The sequence below is a fragment of the Astatotilapia calliptera genome, chromosome 12, assembly GCF_964374335.1.
Source record: "Astatotilapia calliptera chromosome 12, fAstCal68.1, whole genome shotgun sequence".
NCBI lineage: Eukaryota > Metazoa > Chordata > Actinopteri > Cichliformes > Cichlidae > Astatotilapia > Astatotilapia calliptera.
In genome coordinates, this window is record NC_137433.1 from 12,064,812 (window position 1) to 12,082,727 (window position 17,916).

Below are 17,916 nucleotides of genomic sequence, written 5' to 3' on the forward strand. Positions count from 1 at the left end.
ATGCTCTCAGTTCTGTACATATTATTTGTATTGCACTTCGGTTTCTTGCAAACGGGAGCTTTCTGTATAATATTGGTGACGCTGAGCACGTTTCCAAGGCTACCGTCTGTCGGGCAGTCAGGAATGTTACAGTTGCACTGAAACGTCTCCTGTACTCGTTTGTGGTGTTCCCCGGTCACAGACCCACAAGATTTATCAAAGAGGGATGCCACAAAATTGCAGGTATCAGGATGACCAAAACTTAATGTATGATGTGGTGATACTTGGACTACTACTTAAATTGCACATTTATTTTCAGGGTTCCCAGGCGTGATTGGCTGTACAGATGGTACTCACATTCCAATCATTGCTCCTTCAGTAAATGAAGGAGACTATGTGAACAGGAAGTCTTTCCACAGCATTAATGTACAGGTACATAGTTCCCTGTAGCATGTCAAACTAACAAATTATTTCATTATAGTAATGGATGCTAATTTGTGTTCTCTGCACTGTGAAGATCATATGTGATGCTGCCAACATTATCACAAATGTGGAAGCCAAGTGGCCAGGCTCTGTCCATGACTCACAAATATTCCGTGAATGTACACTGAGCACAAAATTTGGACATGGTGAGTTGAGAATACTTTAAAATATATAAAGACCAATTGCTTCAGGGACATTTGAACTGAAGTGTACCCTTCTGTCTTAGGAGAGTTCACTGGCTACTTGCTTGGTGATAGGGGGTATCCATGTTTACCCTATTTGCTTACCCCTTACCCTGACCCTGAACCGGGCCCACAGCAGTGATATAATCTGGCTAATTGCAGGACAAGAGCCAGAATTGAAATGACTATCGGAATGCTTAAGGCCCGGTTCCAGTGCCTGCAAAGACTCAGGGTCACCCCAGAAAGGGCATGTGACATTATTGTGGCATGTGTGATTCTTCACAACATTGCCACAATTAGAGGAGAACACTGTCCTTCTGAACCAAACATCAGCAGTGATCCAAACCATGAACATCCTGACCCTCCCACGGACATACAAGATGGAAGAGCAGTCAGAGACACCATATGTCACAATCATTTCTTTTGACCCATCACCTCAACATGTTGAAAGAAGAATAAACAGATTTTTTGTTCAACTGGCTTTATTGGTCACCTGTGTTTCCTGTACACAAAGTATTAAAAGATGTAAACCTCATAAAGTGTCTCTGTTGCTTCCTCCTCTGTAACAGCTGTCAATGTTTCTTCATTATTTTCCTGTAGTAAAGAAATAGACAACATTGCTGTTCTACTGTAAACTCATATAATCTGTGGAGTATTAAGAGTACTCACAACTGCATGTTGGTCTGGCTCAACAGGAGGCTGCACCAGATGCAGTACACCATCACCATCAACTGATAGAATATGAGGTTTATACAGGTCACTTATAACTTACAAGGGACCAAATGGCAATTAACAAACATACCAATCACCTTACACTTCATTGTCATTATGCTCTCAAAGACAACCAAGGCTGAGGGAAGGCAAGATCAGTCGGAAAATAACTTCACTACAAAATAATCCATTATGGTAAAGAGTTTATCAAATGAATGAGTAGCACTGCAAAGGTGACTGTGAAGAAAGGATGTATGCACATCATGTATTATTTTGAATTTACCCCTTATGTAGGCACTTGTGTCTTGCGGGGTTATTGACTCAGAGGATGTCCCCGCAGAGATGCCTTCGGCCACAGGGCGCCCGCTGTTTTGGCTGAGGGCCAACTGCTCAGCCTCTGTGAGTGGTGGTGGTGGAGGACCCCCACCTGTTTTTCGGGCCTCCGCTTTTTTTCTGTTGGCTATAACGGGCCACATTTGAGCATACAGAGTAAGCAAATATGTACTTGTAATGTGCTCAGATAATTTCAATAAGTGCTTACAGAAAGAAAATTAATGTAGCCTCTAACTGCAATTGATTTACATGGGACAAACAGACCAAGCACTATGGCTCATAATACAATTACACCTTACCTGTTTGGACTATATTTTTATATTTCATTTTTGCTTGCTGCCAGGAACGTTTGGGGCCTGTTGGGTTGCACCTGCGCTCACATCACATCACAAAATAAAATGTATAAAATAACAAATAAAATAGCATATGATAAAATAACGTGTTAAATGGGTGGAAATCCCTTGATCAATGTTTAAATTAACACTCACGCATTGACTCTGTCGGCTATGTTTTGCCATGCATGCTTTTGCAGCTGTGGCTGTGTTACTTTTTTCCGCGGAATTTGCATGTTATCGGCATATGCTGCCATCAGAATTTCGGCCTCAAGCGCTGTGAAATACATTGACCGCGCCTTCTTTCCCTCCGTCTCCATGGTGACTCGCTTAATCTGTGCTCCGCTTATCAGGGCTTTATGTATCCTCGTCCGCGCGCTTCACTTGGGGTTAAAGCAACTCCGCGTTGACTGAACTAATTGTTATCAGCCTTTCTGAAACGGAATATTCCGAGTTGGACAGTTCGGGGTTACTCAACCGTGAGTGTCGTTTTTCACTCTGAGTTTTCCAAACCGGCTTCCTGAAACAGGGCCCGGATTCCTTATTGTGTTGTTATTAGCACAGCAGTGCTTGTGTGCACTCAAGCAAGCATTTTCATATTACAGCAGCAGTCTCTAAACAGTCTAAACAGGCTCTTTGTCATTTTCATGTCATGATGATCCAGATGTTTCCAGTTTGTCAAAGCACCCAGCCTCACCCAGCACCCAATTATGACCCCTTCTTGCATGACAGAGCTTTAACCTGTAGTTATAGATGGCATGTGCAAAAATTAATTACACCCTCACTGCTTATGTAGTGTTTGAGCCATAGAGAAATTCACGTCAGACTTTAACGTGAACATACTGAGACACAAATATACTGAAGTATTTTGTTATTATTACTTTGTTATTATTACTAATATCACATTTCCTTTAATATAACATTTCCTTTATTTTGTAGCATTTTGTAATATTTAATCTTGATTTTTATTTGTTTATTTTGCACTTAATTAATGATTTATTATTCCTTCTGCTGTCACAAATCGATTCTGCTGTCATAAATTTCAGGTAATTTCAGTTAATTCTGCTGATGTGTGCTCACAACAACAACAACAACAACAACAACAACAACAACAACAACAACAATAATAATAATAATATTATCATGTGTTTTGGGACCACGTGTAATAACATGTCTTGTCAGATGGGATTCATCCTGCTCTCTTTTCTGACAGTTTTCTATGTCTGCCAATGATCTAATTACAAATAAACACATCAGTTGGCTCTTTAAAGCCCTGCCATGATCCTACATTGTCCACTGTCTGAATCAATTTAAAGTCTAGATTATGAAATATGTTGCTCTGCAGAACTATGTTTCGATCTATTTCAGAGAGAACACTCACACCTGAGGATTTGGCATCTATAAAGTTACAGTGACTGATGTGTGGGATGTTCCTTTGGGTGAGTACAAGATGTACTTCCCTCCACCCCTCCATTCAACATCATGAAAGGTTCCTGTTAGACATGGACTGCAGTGCGTCTACTCTTTGAAATCACAAAATGATGCTTGTTAGATAATTTTGTTTTGAGCTGAGCTGTTCACATTAATGCAGCTATTGATTGTTGAATACAATGAAAGGTCTATTACTTGGAAAAAATGATCCTTCCCAAAATTTTACAATTTTTTTAAAGACTGAAAGCCATGACACATAGAGCACACTGTCACAAAATTACAATTTCTTTGGATCTAAACTTATATAATCTATATACACACTAAAGGGATTGCATTTTTGCAGAAAATGTATTTTCAAAGAACATTGTGGAAAAATTTTAAATGACATCAAGTGATGATCAACTCGTCCTGATGTTTTTAAACAGGAAAAGGAATAAATAGTTTACCTAGTTCTCACAAGAAGGCAACAGAAGGGAGAATTTTATGATGTGATCCAGGATGCTGGATGAATCACTTTTGCACATGTTTCAGGATTTAAGGAGCAGCACATCTGAGGAGGCAGACAAATAATATTAGACAAGCGACTTAGCCAGAGAAGCATCCAGCTGTGTGCCTGAGATAAAACTGTTTTATTTTACTCTTTCCATATTGTTGTATTTTCAGTACCAGTGTCTGTTTTGAGTCAAGAGCTCAGCTGTTGCCAAATGCAGTGTTCTGACTGGTCGGATCAGTTTATTTAGATGAAGAAAATCAAGCTTGGTTCAAAAAATAAATGATGTCAGAGAAATTATGCGGTCGGTGTGAACATGTGAACAATTACAAAAGTTGAAAAATAGCTCAGTCCGAAAAATATTTTGAATGCACAAAATATTGTTATGAATTTTTCATGTGTGATGTGTAAAGGCCTTGAGAATAGAATTTTTAAAAATAAAGTTGTTTAAAAGAAAGTGAAGAGCCTAACACAATTGATGAAAAAGAATTATTTTATCATCGTTATGATCAATCTTTTAAATTTGCCAGTAGATTAAAGAAATAAATCCTTGATCAGAGTGAATGTAGCAATACTAGAAATACCACAAAACACCAAATATAGATGGTATAAAATATTTAAAAAGTGAAGCTCCCTTTTTCAAAGAAGAATGTTATTATCTATTTTTCTGAAAAGCTTTAGTCTGTCTGTCAGAACGTTCTGCTTTCTGAGTTCAGTGAGTCTTAGTGTATCATGGTGTATCCTCCTCATTCTTTTAAGACTAACATATATGTATCAAATTTAGATACAGTCACCTGAAGTAGGGGAAGGTATCTGTCTTTATCTCTTTTACAGCTTTAGTAGACAGAGGATTGGACTGAACCAGTTTCAGCTGGGAGATGTGGAAGGGATGTCTTTTAGCTGGCAGCGCATCTGACAGGGTTCATGAGAGACTCTGTTTCAAATAGACCAGTAGAGCGGGGATCCAGTTTCTTAGATTATGTTCTTAATTGAGTATATTTGGAAGACAACCAAACTTTCTGACATAGTTGGGGGCCAGGGGTCAAATGATGATCAGTTCTGTTCTGCTGTTCTGAGGAAGGTTGCCTTGGCGATCCTGTATGTCATGTTTATGTTTATCCTGGACAACCCCCCCCCCCCCCCCCCCCCCCCAAAAAAAAAAAAAAACTAAAAACAGACAGCATATTTCTTTGGACCTGGAAGCAGTGGTGGGTGATATCCTAGAGAGGCCTTGAACAGAGATAGTCCAGTAGTAGAGGAGATTATAGAATTGTGAGCCTAATCAGCCCAGGCCAAGTGTGAGCTCCAAGTTGATTGGTTGAATTGGACCATGCACCATAGGACTGCTTCCTGCTCTTGGCTAGTTCTCTCAGTGTGACCATTAGTCTACTGGTGAAAACCACAGGACAGACTAATCTTGGCTGCAATGATCACGTAGAACACCCTTCAAATGTGAGAGGTGAAATGTCAGCAGGTATCCCATGAAGTTGGAACGTGTGGTCCATGTGGGGCTGAAGGGAGCTCAGGAAGAGCTTTGGAAAAAATAGTCAGCCATAGTGAGTATGGTGTATTACCTGCTAATGGAGGTAGGCAGGTAGACAAAATCCATTATGATGTGGAACCATGAATGCCCTGGGACGGGCTACAAAAGACCCACAGGTGGTGAATTAGAACACTTGTTCCAGAAACAACACCGTGGAAGAAGAAATGTAGGGAAGGTCTGAGAAACACTGGTATACATGGTATACAAGGACATTATGAAACAAATTCAGGTGTTATAATGCTGAATCACTGAGTTGTGTGAATGTTTCACAGAGTTTCATTTTGTTCTTTTTTTTTTTTCCTAATAGTGACAAGTCTCAATTTTAGCTTGGTCCAGTCATTCAAGGGTTTTATTGTATTTCTCAGGGGAGCGGTCTCCCTCCATTATGGCCCCAGCTGTGCAGAAGACCCAGTCAAGGATGCTGGTGATTGGATTGTTTGGTGGGAGTTGGTTTACAACTGGAATGGCCTCAGTATGCTCCATAAAGTGTCATTAAAATAAATTGATGCAGACTAGTGCCCTTCTCTGTCCTCATAGCAATAATCATGGTCTTAAGTGTCTGCACCCTAATTCATCCTGCGAGCATCCCTTTGCCATTTGGAAGATTAATATGTATTCTTGCATTCAGTGTATTTATATGATAAAATAAGAAATACTGCTGCTTTTGTCTGAGTCTCTCTCCTCTTTGCCCTGCAGGGTGTAGTGGATGGTCTTGAAGCTCTGGGACATAAAATATCAAAATTCTACAATACAGTTAATGCTGTGGGGAAGGGGGATTGTGGCTGCACCTCTGCATGGTCTGATGAAAGGAAAAAGGGCAAAGCAGCTGGTTACTGAGTGCAAGAGTAATGTTAGTTATAAAGCATGCCCTTTTGTTATAGAGTTCAAGGTGGGATTGAGAGTCCCCTTGTCCCAGTTCTTGGACATATGAGAGAGGGTAAAGACATCTAGCCTTCTATATTTAAAATGATGCAGAGCACTATAACAGATCTTATCTATATTTTCTTATAGTTAATCATCTTTAGTCTTAAAAATATAATTAAAATCTAAGTTTGATCAGTATGTTGAATGAGAAATGCAGTTTGAGAAAATAATTTTAATGTCCAGATTTTGTATCCAGAGACATGATCCAGCTTTGACCTTTGACAGATTAGTGTCTGTGTGTGGCTGCAGGAATGTGAAAGATGAAAAAGGCGTTGCCAACTCAACATTAGACATGATACTGATTAAAAGAAAGAGGTATTAACTGTTGAACACAGAACCATAATTCATATGTGATTTTAATATGGCAGCCTCGCTTCTGCCAGTCTGCCCCAGGGCAGCTGTGGCTACAACTGTAGCTGCCTCCACCAGTGTGTGAATGTGAGAGTGAATGAATAGTGGTATTGTAAAGTGCTTTGGGTGCCTTGAAAAGCGCTATATAAATCCAATCCATTATTAATGATAGTTAATTATACTTAATTGCTTAATGCAGATCAGGGTATAATCAGGTGTAAGTTTAACCAATATAATCAATAAGAAACGGCCTTTGAAGATGTGAGTGTGTGTATGTTTCTTCTCAAAGCTTGTTGTATCACACACTTTTCACAAATAGCCTATGATGAACTTTCTAGACTGGGTTCATGACTGTCTTCATCACTTTAAGCAACCTCAGTTTCATTGACACTGAGATTTCCATTCCACTTTACTTGTAATCATGCAGTTGAAGGTCTGTTGTTTAGGGAGCAAAAAAAAGTTGAGTTGTACGTGTTCCTAGATCCAGGAAGCACTGGAACCTTCTGTACAAATGCACCGATGAGATATTTCAAGGTTACAGGGCAAAAGGCCTGGTGTTCTGTTCTGCACCATGGGAAATGAAGGAACAGTCAGCGTGAAAGCTTTGGATTAAGGAAGGAAGTGCCCTCAGAAACTGTCTATGTATAATGCCAAGAAATCCATGGTACACCCCTTTTTGGCCTGCCTAAATAGAAATGAAGTTAATTATCTGATATCCTGAAAACACTGTTGGTCCTGAAAAAGAGTAAACATAATTTAACATAATATAAAGTGCAAAGGTAGATAAAACATGCAAACTGTTAACTCGAACATAACTAGTTATAAATAGACCCCCACCCCCACTATTTTCCTCTGAAATGTAGTTGATTAAAATTTAGTTGTTGTTAGTTGGTGCTGTATCATTAAAATTCAATGTCATCTCAGGGCATTGAATATCGATCTCTTAAAGCATCCCTGAAACATGAGCAAAGGTTATTATTGTAAAGCTCAGCACAGATCATTGTCCATGCACAGTGGTGTGAAAAAGTGTCCCTTCCTGATTTCCTATTTTTTGTGTTTGTCACACTTACATGTTTTAGTTTATCAAACAAATGTAAATATTACACAAATATAACACAAGTTCAATTCAACTTGCTCGTCAGGGCCTCCACCAGAGTTTCGCTCTGCTCAGGCATAGTTCACCATCTTTCAGGTCCTACCGTCCTATATAGAAACTGTATTTCTGTATAGCCTGTTTACTTTTCAGAAAATCCAGTTTCTAAATGAAGGCGTTTATTATCAAGGGAAAACATCCAAACCTACATGGCCCTGTGTGAAAAAGTGATTGCCTCATTAACCACACCCAACTTCTAATATACAGTATATCTGTAACACACAATCACAGCTAATAGAGTCCAAAAACGCTGGTGCAGTTATTGTCACGGGCATGTCAGTTTTAGCAAAGCTACATCTTATGGAGATTTATTTATAATATTATATTAAATATCAAACCCACCTCTAGGGAATCACAAGCGAGTTTACTCTTATTGTGGGTCCCAGGCAGGATAAATTGGAGGGTTGTGTCAGACAGAACATATTATATAAAATCTGTGCCAAATCAAACATCCATCCATTGTGATTTCGACTTCGAGCATGAAGAAGCAGCAAAAAGTACATCTGTGTTAAATGGAGGAATCTATTGTCCATATGATCATCAAGTTGTAGGACATCATCCGTGAAGTAAGCAAATTTAAAATTTATATTTTGCATATATTAAAAAATAATAAAACAAGTTTCAGCATCTGATATGTTGCCCTCGTGCGTTCAAAGGGGATTTTAATGTCCTTATACTTTTTTATAAATTAACCTTTTGTTAAAGTTTATTGTATATACATATATTCAATTAAATATGAATATTCGTACAAAAAATGTCCCTTTTGTTCAGATGCTTTATATAATGAAAACATCCTCAAAGGAGCTTTTAAGGAGCAACATTCTCTGCAGTCCAATTTTTCAGGTTTCTTTCTTTATACTCGATATTTTACATGATTCCTGCACAGTTTTGGATTCATGACTAGTTGTTCATAACATTCATGATCGTGGCCAGTGTAGGAGGGACCGTCCCGCATGATTAGTTCATTACCAGGGCCCTATTTCAGGAAGCCGGTTTAGAAAACTCAGAGTGAAAAACGATACTCAGGGTTGAGTAACCCCGAACTGTCCAACTCGGAATATTCGGTTTCAGAAAGGCTGATAACAATTAGTTCAATCAACGCGGAGTTGCTTTAACCCCAAATTAAGCGCGCGCACGAGGATACATAAAGCCCTGATTAGTGGAACACAGATTAAGCGAGTCACCATGGAGACGGAGGGAAAGAAGGCGCATTCAATGTATTTTACAGCGCTTGAGGCCGAAATTCTGATGGCAGCATATGCCGATAACATGCAAATTTTGCGGAAAAAAAGTAACACAGCCTCAGCTGCAAAAGAAAGGGAGCATGCATGGCAAAACATAGCCGACAGAGTCAATGCGTGAGTGTTAATTTAAACATTGATCTAGGGATTTCCACCCATTTAACACGTTATTTTATTATATTATATTATATTTTTTATTTCATACATTTTATTTTGTGATGTGATGTGAGCGCAGGTGCAACCCAACAGGCCCCAAACGTTCCTGGCAGCAAGTAAAAATGAAATATAAAAATATAGTCCAAACAGGTAAGGTGTAATTGTATTATGAGCCATAGTGCTTGGTCTGTTTGTCCGATGTAAATCAATTGCAGTTAGAGGCTACATTAATTTTGTTTCTGTAAGCACTTATTGAAATTATCTGAGCACATTACAAGTACATATTTGCTTACTCTGTATGCTCATATGCGACCCGTTATAGCCACTAGAAAAAAAGCGGAGGCCCGAAAAACAGGTGGGGGTCCTCCACCACCACCACTCACAGAGGCTGAGCAGTTGGCTTCCACATTTGTGATAATGTTGGCAGCATCACATATGATCTTCACAGTGCAGAGAACACAAATTAGCATCCATTACTATAATGAAATAATTTGTTAGTTTGAAATGCTACAGGGAGCTATGTACCTGTACATTAATGCTGTGGAAAGACTTCCTGTTCACATAGTCTCCTTCATTTACTGAAGGAGCAATGACTGGAATGTGAGTGCCATCTATACAGCCAATCACGCCTGGGAACCGTGAGAATAAATGTAAAATTTAAGTAGTAGTTCAAGTATCACCACATCATGAATTAAGTTTTGTTCATCCTGATACCTGCAATTTTGTGGCATCCCTCTTTGATAAATCTTGTGGGTCTATGACCGGGGAACACCACAGACGAGTACAGGAGACGTTTCAGTGCAACTGTAACATTCCTGACTGCCCGACAAACGGTAGCCTTGGAAACGTGCTCAGCGTCACCAATATTATACAGAAAGCTCCCGTTTGCAAAAAACCGAAGTGCAATACAAACTAGAAAAATTTGCATTTCCTGCGAAAATGCAGTGTGGATGCTTTAAAGCTGAAGCTGTATGCAAAAACTAGCTGAAAAAGCTGAAAAGTTGCAGAAATTGTAAAAACTTTGCAGAAGCAAAGGAACTTTGCTAAAATGGAATAACTTAGCAGAACTGCAATATCTTAGAGGAAACATAATACTTGGCAGAAATACAATAGCATAGCAGAACTTAGCAGAAATATTGTAACTTACCAGAAACATGATAACTTCTCAAAAATACAAGAATTTAGGAGAAATAGTATAAGATAACAGAAAGAATATATTTAGCCAAAAATACTTAAGCATTACAGAAACACTATGATTTAGAAAAATAGTACAACAGAGCAGAAATACTGTGATTTACCAGTGACACTGTGATGAACTATGAATATTGTAATTTTAAATCAATACTATGTTTTAGCACAAATACTATAATTTGACAGAAATACTATATTTAGCACAAATCTTATAAAATAGCAGAAATAGTATGATTTAGCACAATAGTAATAACTTAAACAGAAAAATTGGAAAAGCAAAATGGACAGCTGAAAAAATGCTGAACATGCTAAGGGTCCCTGTTGGGGGAAAACTCTGTAAAAAACCCAGGAGAAATAAAGACACAATGAGACAAAGTTACTTTCTTTATCAAACGTGTACACGGGTGAGCTGCTAAGGACAACTCACACCATGCACAGTGGCTTGGTAATTTTTATAGGAAAGACAGTGAGAACAGGATAAGAAAATACAAAACAAATAAAATAAACAACTCCATATGTGGCGCTAGTCTCGTCAGCAGAGAGCTGGGAGAAGGCTGTGAGAGATAAAACAATCTAAAACAATATGTCCCAGAAACAAGATGTCTTTGCTGAGAAAGTCTAAAAAGATAATTCTAAACTAATCTAACCATAGACAAAAGGGCATGCTTGCACATTTAAAAGAAGGTAAAGAAACATAGAAACATTTTTCCTGTAACATTCCCTCCTGTTTTAACTTATTTTAAATGTATACAACAATTGTCTGTGATTAAGTATCTTAAGCAATTTTTAAATTTTCAAAATGTCAGCATAGCAGAAATGGCAGTCATTTGGTCTAAAGAATAAAACAAAAGAAAATAATAAAAAGAAAAACATAGTAAATGAAATAACAAGTGGAATAAACAAGAAAAAATAATAAAACTAAAACTACAAAAAATAAAGGATAAAAACCTTATATTTTAAAACGAAAACTTACAAAAAATAAAAGGGTGAAAAGTAAAATGAAAACTTTATATTTAAATAATGAAAACTTCATATTTAAAATGAAAACTTCAAAAAATAAAAGGATGAGAACTTCGAAAAATAAAAGCATGAAAACGTTATATTTAAAATGAAAAACTTTATGTTTAAAACTCAAGACTTCAAAAAAAATAAAAGCATGAAAACTTGCATAACCTACTAATGTTTTAATCAGTGCATGATCACTTGACAAGTCATTTTTAATCACCACGTCATTTATTAGCAGCTAGTACAAGTTCTCCTCTAACAGAATTGCAACGGGATGTTGTTCTTCTTCAGGCACGGCAACATAAGCAGTCATTGTAGTTGTTATCATCTGTGAAATCATTACTCTTAGGCATGGCAACACACACAACACTAATATGAGCAGTGCTATCATGATGAGACCTAGAAGGAAAAATGGCTTTGCCACAGCAGCCAGCCATGAACCGCTGAACAGCCAGTCCAGCCAGCTTTGTGCTGTAGCTGCTCCAGGTGTGTGTTCAGTGACATATTTTTGCAGAGCGGTCAAATTCTGCAAAGCTTCATAAATGTCTCCTCCAGTTTCGTATCCATCAGGGATAAAAGTGCAACATGTTTCCCCGATCAGCTTGCAAACTCCTCCTTGTGATGCTGTTAGCAGGTCTAGTGTCAGTCTGTTCTGCAGCACCATCGTTCTGATGGCCTGCTGTTCTCCTGCTAAGGCGGTTCCCAGGGTCTTAGTCAAGTTGATGTGTCGTAGCAGAGCATATCGGTTGATTTCCACATGATCCCGCACCTCGGCAACTCCAATGCCGGGGATCAAGCTCTGTAAGAATTTCACTCCTCCTCCCCAGATGCGAAACTCTCCCGGCACTCCAGTGTCCACGGTAATGCCGAAAGAATTGGGGGAGGCGATGTCCACTTCACGTCTCTGCCGGCTGCTTGGGTGATGTGCAACACTTTGCATGAAGAAAACGTGATCTGATAATTCCACCAGGGCGCACAGACCTCCCCAACCTTCAGGGAGTGACAGATAAGCCTTGTTGCCACATAGGAAGTACCAGTCAGCCAAAACTCTGGTTCCTCTGCTGCTGGGTGCCGTCCGTGCACATCCTGTCTGGTACTGAGTCTTTGTTTGTAGTGGCATTCGGTAGCTGTAGTCGGAGCGACAGTTTAGGCCCATCAGCGTCGTGTTACTGGCACAGGTTTCGTTGAGTGAACAGTCCATACACTTCCTCTCGTTCCTCGGTGGGCAGAAAGTGTATATGTATTTGCATAGCAGTCAGTTTTATTATTCAAGTAAGCTGTAGTGTTCATAAACTGCCACCAGAAGTTAGTGGCGTAGCCATGGGGAAACTTGGTGTACTTTCCTTTGTCATACAGTGTCTGCCTTTTCTTCATATAGCGTGACTTATTGTCCCTCACGGAAGCAAAGATGAGGAGCCCGGCCATGGTCAGGGCCGCTGCAGTTGTTAAGAGCCACCACCTCATGACGACGAGACACACCCTCCTGTCGCGAGTAGACCCCCCGGCCAGGAAAGCTGACCCCTCCACCGGGCGAGATCACAACAAGCGGGCAAGCCTGCTGTCAGCTGTGTTTAGATGGCTTCACTTACTGGCTCTGATGGATGCAAGATGGTCGTTCCGCTATTTTGCAAGCTCCAGTTTTTCCTTTGGAGCACTTTGATCAGAACCCAGTCACCGGGCTGTGATCTGCAAGACACTTGATAGACATCATTACATTCTTCGTCATTTACAATCATCTCTTTATTTTCCTACAACTTAGACATACATTTTGCTACTGAAATTGTATCTGCCTTTTTCACTGGGTAGATTTCTGGCCACTTTGAGAATACATCTATAACCACTAGGGTGTATTTTTACCCTTGGCATTCATTTAGCTCAATAAAGTCCATATGGATTGTGTGGTCTCAGGTTTCCCTGAGCATTACATTTTTGACACGTCATGCATGTTCTGACAAATTGTTTTGCTGAGGTTTCAAAATTTACAGTGTAGAATTTACAGTGTAGAAATGAGAGTATTGTGTAGAATTTACAGTGTAGAAATGAGAGTTGACAATACTGGTCAGTCCCCCCGTTGACAAATGCATACAGCCATGAGTCACTAATGCCGCCATTTTGTGGAGGAATTTTGGCAACACTGGCTTGCCATAACACATCATTAAGTCGTTTGTCAGAACTGCACCGTGTTTTAGCCATTTTGCCTGCTCTGCTGTGCTTGCTGCTTTTTGTTCATTTTTCAACACATCCAGTGGAATCTGATGTGTGTTTACTGCCATCAATGTGATGTTTGCCTGTTGTGCCGCCTATTTTGCTGCTCTGTCAGCAAAATTGTTGCCTGTAGTAATGAAAGAGTCAGTAGGCGTTGTAAGAGGTTGGCATGCTGGTTTGCCAGTTGGTGTAATCATTCCTCTGGTTTTCCAGATTTTTTGCAAAATGATGCACAGCAGAGAAAACATACTGGCTGTCTATATAAATGGTTATTTGTTTATCTTTGTGTATTTCACATGCGCAACAATCTCGTGTGAAGTGACCTTCCTCTCCACGGTTCTAGCAGGCGTTGTCTCTATGTTATCTGCTGTTTCTGCGTGGCTGTCTGCGGCCTTGGTGTTTGTGACTTTGCTCGCCTCTCTGTTCCTGATAGCCACCTGCGAATTAGTGTTTTAGTCTGTTGTCAACAGTCAGCCTTATTTTTAAGTTACAGAAAGCTTCTCCCTTTTTTTGTTTTTTGTTTTTTTGTTTGGGAGAATAGATGCAACTCTACATTTTCACTTAAGGCAGTTTTAGATAATTTGTAGTTCTTCAAACAATGCATGGATCTCACACATTTCAAACTTTCAAGTTAGGGTTGTTTCCCATTTATACAAATATATATATTTAACTTTGCATTGCTCACAGCTCATAGCTCACAGCTCTAAACCTAGGCATTTTTCAATCATATGCCTAATCACTATGTGTCACTGTGATTCTCAATTATGGTCACAAGTTCGTTTAAATTCGTTTCCACAACCAACAAAATAATCAAACAAAACCAAAAAACATAAACGTGTCAGGACACAAAAGAAAAAAAGAAAAATGCTGCCACCCGAACAAGGCAGAAGTCTGCATATGTTGGCTTGTAATAGCATGCAGCTTGTAACATGGTAGACTAATGTGCCTGTGTTAATTCAGCTCCATATTATTGTGTGAAGTTGCACTGGGTTGGGAGTGGTTGTGTGTGTGTCACATTTTTGGTGAGCCAATGGCTGGAATGGGGTTGGACTAATTAGAGGCAGGTGTACTTGATTGCACTGATACACCGGTCTTCTTATAGCCCACACTACAAACACTGCTGTGTTGTTTTGTCTCTCTGTGCAGGTATGTAATGTGATGAAATCAGATATGTTTGGGATGGACGGGTTTTGCCCTATGAATTTTATATTAGGTGTGTCGTTTTGTCTCTCTGTGCAGGCCAGGGCCTATTATATGCCACAGCCTAAAGGCAGCAGGGTTGCAGAGGCTTGAGTGACCACTGACTATATGCTTGCAGGGTGGTGGGTCTCCAAGGACAACTTCTAACCCTGTTAAAGGCAACATGTGGAGTGCAACTTGGCTGTGTGGCATAGCTGGCTCTGGCCTTGGGACTGTGTGTTTTTATACAATTCATAAGTGGGACACTGGACTGTTTTATCTTTTATCTCTTGATATATTTTTTGTCAACAAATTATCTTTTAGAATTTTATTGACTGACATCTTTTTGCCCACGACTGAGACGGTTGGTCAGACCTAGAGTCTTTCTTTGGGTGTGTTACAGCAGCTTCTGCTCTAAAAGAAACAAAAGAAAAAGAAAAGAAAATGTGGAACATGCTCATCAGCTTAGCAGTGTCTACATATTTAATTCAGCTTCTCAATCCTGTAGTTGTAGCTGTTGTCTACAGGGTTTTGCTTATTGGTTGTTATTATAGGTGTGCTCTATATCTCAGCAATGTGTCATTCTAGGATGATAGGTTTCAAGCTGGTCAAGTGCCTCTATGCACTTCATTAGTTTAGTTATTCTCTGTATTGTCTTCATCTCACATGTCATTACACTGAGTTTCAGCAAACCTTAAGCTTGATGCAGACTACTGCTTAACAGTTATCCACCTCACATCATAACCGATTAAGGTGCCTCTTCATATTAATATTATGTCATTGTTAATATTATCCTCTTTGTCTTATATAACAGCAATATCATATTATAATATTTTATTAGTGTGTAACACTATACTACTACTGAGCCAATTTGTTAGTTAGGATCATCTTATTCAGCAAACAGATAATTTAGAATTCATCCAATCTGTGGTCACATTTGTTCTCTCTGTTGCATGGCGGACCAGGCAGTTCTATTATAATATATTATTTATATTTTATTTTGTATCCATCAAGGGCTTCAGATGACCTGCAGAATCATCCTTTTCCCAAGGTGGAGACAGTTACCTTTTCACACACTGTCCTTGGCTGAACAGTGACACAGCCTTAATATACTTTATTTATGTTATTAAAATATTTTCGTGTGAATTATTTGCTTTATATTCATTTTATACATTGTGGGCATGGTCATCATGCCAACTGTGTTTCATTGATAATATCACTTTACAGGTTGTTATCCTTGCTATTATTAATTTCAAATACTCTAAAGATAATTTCTACTGTAATTTTCCCTTCATCTTTATTTCGTACTTTTTATATTTATATCTACTCAGTGGGGTCTGTTTTCAACCCTTTTAAACTACTTCAAAACTACTGTGATCTCTAGTTTTCACTTAATAAGGGATTATTATGTTCTTCCTGATATGGGTGTTGCTGCAGATGCGGCTGCAGGAGTGAGTGATGGTTTACTAAAAGGATTGTGGGAACTGCACAGTGTCTCGTCTTTTGGTTTTACTAAACTGGCAGTTGAGTTCTATTCTTCTGACTGTTTATATTTTGTTTTCTTAAATCTCTCAGTTTACAGACACTGTTTTTGTCCGGCGTCTGGACTTTTCTTTTCTCACCACTGCTCGTCAGCAGTATTTACTTATTTTTGTTTAAGTAATATATACACGATACAGCTGCTATCACCTTCGCTGGTATTAGAGACGAGAGTGGTTGCTCACACGCCCTTCTACTTTCGGACTATTTCCAAAAGCGGTGTGAACTGTACGAGACGGAACTCGACCGTTCTCTCAACTCACCAGCACGTCAGTGAACAGCAGTAAAAGAAAAAACACAGTAGGAGCAGCTCAGTCTCTTATTGGACCGTGAAAATTCAGCTTGCTCCGTTAATTAAAACAATACACATGCATACATTCACATTCACACTTATTCGCGCGATCGGAACCCTTATAATAAAGGGGAGCTGCCAGTCTTTCTGTAGACGAGCTACTTATTCCCTTGACCCAGCTGGGGGAGCTACCCAGAGCTCCAAACCTAACCCACAAGAGTGGGGAGCTTCCAGTCGACGAGCTCCAAGCTACCAGCCGACGAGCTACTTTAAACCCACAGAAGTGGGGAGCTTCCAGTCGCGACGAGCTACTTTCGCTATTTTAAATTCCCTGAATTTAAAATACGATTTTACGCAAGATTGTGTCAGTGTGTCTGTATCTACCTGGTCAGTGTCGCCGGGTCTGGTCCACCTCGATCGGGCCCCACCACCGTGGGTCGCTTTCTAAGAACGTTGGCCAAGACTCGAATTTAACGCCCTTGGTCTTTGACCACACACCTAGTGTGTGGGCTGTCGACAGACGAACAACGTGGACTGGTCACGGAGATGGGACACGATGGAGGCGCTCCGGCTCCGAAGGACCAAGAAATGTTGGGGGAAAACTCTGTAAAAAACCCAGGAGAAATAAAGACACAATGAGACAAAGTTACTTTCTTTATCAAACGTGTACACGGGTGAGCTGCTAAGGACAACTCACACCATGCACAGTGGCTTGGTAATTTTTATAGGAAAGACAGTGAGAACAGGATAAGAAAATACAAAACAAATAAAATAAACAACTCCATATGTGGCGCTAGTCTCGTCAGCAGAGAGCTGGGAGAAGGCTGTGAGAGATAAAACAATCTAAAACAATATGTCCCAGAAACAAGATGTCTTTGCTGAGAAAGTCTAAAAAGATAATTCTAAACTAATCTAACCATAGACAAAAGGGCATGCTTGCACATTTAAAAGAAGGTAAAGAAACATAGAAACATTTTTCCTGTAACAGTCCCTCAAATATACTTGTTAAATGAAAAAAATTGGCAAAAAAAAATAACAGCCACACAATCACAAATATGGACACATATGGAAACACACATGCACAGAGAGAGACACACACAAGATCCAATTCAGTCAACCAGTCTAAATATATTGAATTTGAATCTTACAATGAGATCATCCCATAAAAAGGCTTCCTCTCTCTCTCTCTCTCTCTC

The 17,916-nt window shown here is 39.4% G+C and overlaps 1 long non-coding RNA gene across 2 annotated transcripts; it reads left to right on the forward strand.

The window, feature by feature from the left end:
• The first annotated feature begins 280 nt into the window (after positions 1–280).
• LOC145432234 (uncharacterized) lies at positions 281–1,183 on the forward strand. 2 transcript variants are annotated; one of them, XR_013912513.1, is made up of 3 exons: positions 281–411; positions 497–608; positions 689–1,183. It is a non-coding gene; the product is annotated as an uncharacterized LOC145432234 (long non-coding RNA). The 2 variants fall into 2 exon arrangements; XR_013912512.1 differs by lacking the exon at positions 281–411 and having other exon boundaries at positions 469–608.
• Positions 1,184–17,916: the final 16,733 nt, after the last annotated feature.